Source organism: Nasonia vitripennis, assembly GCF_009193385.2.
Source record: "Nasonia vitripennis strain AsymCx chromosome 3 unlocalized genomic scaffold, Nvit_psr_1.1 chr3_random0012, whole genome shotgun sequence".
NCBI classification, from domain to species: domain Eukaryota; kingdom Metazoa; phylum Arthropoda; class Insecta; order Hymenoptera; family Pteromalidae; genus Nasonia; species Nasonia vitripennis.
Window position 1 is genome coordinate 19,406 of NW_022279632.1, and position 3,881 is coordinate 23,286.

Consider the following 3,881-nt stretch of genomic DNA (forward strand, 5'->3'; position numbering starts at 1 on the left):
TCATTTAACATTCACAAACAGATATCTTTAAAGAACAAGATCATTTCTGTCCAGATAATTATTCCCAGGATCACTTTCATACAGACCAAATCTGCAGATTACGTCGTGTGAAATGCGCAAATACATAGAGCAGTCGTCATTTTTCATTCACAAACAGATATCTTTGAGAAACAAGATCATTTCTGTCCAGATAATTATTCCCAGGATCACCTTCATACAGACCAAATCTGCAGATTACGTCTTGTGAAATGCGTAAATACATAGAGCAGTCGTCATTTAACATTTATAAATCAATATCTTTAAAAAACACGATCGTATACATACAAGTGTTTATTCTCAGCATCCATTTTATCCGGATCAAATCTGCAAATTACGTCTTACCAAATGCGTAAATCTATAGCGTAGTCGTCATTTATCATTTACGAACAGATATCTTTAAACAACAAGATTATATCTGACCAGATAATTATTATTTGCAGCATCCCTTTCAGACGGACCAAATCTGCAGATTGCGTCGTGTGAAATGCGTAAATACATAGAGCAGTCGTCATTTTTCATTCACAAACAGATATATTTGAGAAACAAGATCATATCTGCAGAGATGATTATTCGCATCAACACTTTCATCTGGATAAAATCTGTAAATCACGTCTTGTCAAATGCGTAAATCCACAGAGCATGCATCATTTAATATTTATAAATAAATATATTTGAAAAACCAGATCATATCTTTACAGATTTTTATTCTCAGTATCCCTTTTCCTGGATCAAATCTGCAGATTACGTCTTGTGATATGCACAAATACATAGAGCAGTCGTCATTTAACATTCAAACACAGATATCTTTAAAAAACAAGATCATATCTGCTTAGATGATTAGTCGCCGCATCTCTTTCATCCGGACCAAATCTGCAGATTGCGTATTGTGATATGCGTAAATACATAGAGCACTCGTCATTTAACATTTATAAATCAATATCTTTAAAAAACACGATCGTATCCATACAAGTGTTTATTCTCAGCATCCATTTTATCCGGATCAAATCTGCTGATTACGTCTTACCAAATGCGTAAATCCATAGCGCAGTCGTCATTTATCATTCACAAACAGATATCTTTGAGAAACAAGATCATTTCTGTCCAGATAATTATTCCCAGGATCACCTTCATACAGACCAAATCTGCAGATTACGTCTTGTGAAATGCGTAAATACATAGAGCAGTCGTCATTTTTCATTCACAAACAGATATCTTTGAGAAACAAGATCATATCTGCAGAGATGATTATTCGCAACAACCCTTTCATCTGGATAAAATCTGTAGATCACGTCTTGTCAAATGCGTAAATCCACAGAGCATGCATCATATAACATTTATAAATAAATATATTTGAAAAACCAGATCATATCTATACAGATTTTTATTCTGAGTATCCCTTTTCCCGGATCAAATCTGTAGATTACGTCTTGTGATATGCACAAATACATAGAGCAGTCGTCATTTAACATTCAAACACAGATATCTTTAAAAAACAAGATCATCTCTGCTTAGATGATTAGTCGCAGCATCTCTTTCATCCAGACCAACTCTGCAGATTACGTCTTGTGATATGCGTAAATACATAGAGCACTCGTCATTTAACATTTATAAATCAATATCTTTAAAAAACACGATCGTATCCATACAAGTGTTTATTCTCAGCATCCCTTTTATCCGGATCTAATCTGCAGATTACGTCTTACCAAATGCGTAAATCCATAGCGCAGTCGTCATTTATCATTCACAAACAGATATCTTTGAGAAACAAGATCATTTCTGTCCAGATAATTATTCCCAGGATCACCTTCAAACAGACCAAATCTGCAGATTACGTCTTGTGAAATGCGTAAATACATAGAGCAGTCGTCATCTTTCATTCACAAACAGATATCTTTGAGAAACAAGATCATATCTGCACAGATGATTATTCACAGCATTCCTTTCATCTGGACCAAATCTGCAGATTACCTTTTGTGATATGAATGAATACATAAAGCAGTTGTCATTTAACATTCACAAACAGATATCTTTAAAGAACAAGATCATATCTGCAGAGATGAGTATTCGCAACAACCCTTTCATCTGGATAAAATCTGTAGATCACGTCTTGTCAAATGCGTAAATCCACAGAGCATGTATCATATAACATTTATAAATAAATATATTTGAAAAACCAGATCATATCTATACAGATTTTTATTCTCAGTATCCCTTTTCCCGGATCAAATCTTCAGATTACGTCTTGTGATATGCACAAATACATAGAGCAGTCGTCATTGCACATTCACAAACAGATATCTTTGAGAAACAAGATCATATCTGCTTAGATGATTAGTCGCAGCATCTCTGTCATCCAGACCAACTCTGCAGATTACGTCTTGTGATATGCGTAAATACATAGAGCACTCGTCATTTAACATTTATAAATCAATATCTTTAAAAGACACGATCGTATCCATACAAGTGTTTATTCTCAGCATCCCTTTTATCCGGATCTAATCTGCAGATTACGTCTTACCAAATGCGTAAATCCATAGCGCAGTCGTCATTTATCATTCACAAACAGATATCTTTGAGAAACAAGATCATTTCTGTCCAGATAATTATTCCCAGGATCACCTTCATACAGACCAAATCTGCAGATTACGTCTTGTGAAATGCGTAAATACATAGAGCAGTCGTCATTTTTCATTCACAAACAGATATCTTTGAGAAACAAGATCATATCTGCACAGATGATTATTCACAGCATTCCTTTCATCTGGACCAAATCTGCAGATTACCTTTTGTGATATGAATGAATACATAAAGCAGTTGTCATTTAACATTCACAAACAGATATCTTTGAGAAACAAGATCATTTCTGTCCAGATAATTATTCCCAGGATCACCTTCATACAGACCAAATCTGCAGATTACGTCTTGTGAAATGCGTAAATACATAGAGCAGTCGTCATTTAACATTTATAAATCAATATCTTTAAAAAACACGATCGTATACATACAAGTGTTTATTCTCAGCATCCATTTTATACGGATCAAATCTGCAAATTACGTCTTACCAAATGCGTAAATCTATAGCGCAGTCGTCATTTATCATTTACAAACAGATATCTTTAAACAACAAGATTATATCTGACCAGATAATTATTATTTGCAGCATCCCTTTCAGACGGACCAAATCTGCAGATTGCGTCGTGTGAAATGCGTAAATACATAGAGCAGTCGTCATTTATCATTTACAAACAGATATCTTTAAACAACAAGATCATATCTGACCAGATAATTATTCCCAGGATCACTTTCAGACGGACCAAATCTGCAGATTACGTCGTGTGAAATGCGTAAATACATAGAGCAGTCGTCATTTTTCATTCACAAAGTGATATCTTTGGGAAACATGATCATTTCTGTCCAGATAATTATTCCCAGGATCACCTTCATACAGACCAAATCTGCAGATTACGTCTTGTGAAATGCGTAAATACATAGAGCAGTCGTCATTTTTCATTCACAAACAGATATCTTTGAGAAAAAAGATCATATCTGCACAGATGATTATTTGCAGCATCCCTTTAATCCAGATATAAACTGCAGATTACGTCTTTTTATATGCGTGAACAAATAAAGCAGTCATCATTTCTCATTCACACCAGATATCTTTAATAAATCAGATCATATCTGCACAGATGATTATTCGCAACAACCCTTCAATCTGGATAAAATCTGTAGATCACGTCTTGTCAAATGCGTAAATCCATAGAGCATGCATCAGTTAACATTTATAAATAAATATATTTGAAAAACCAGATCATATCTATACATATGTTTAATCTCATTAT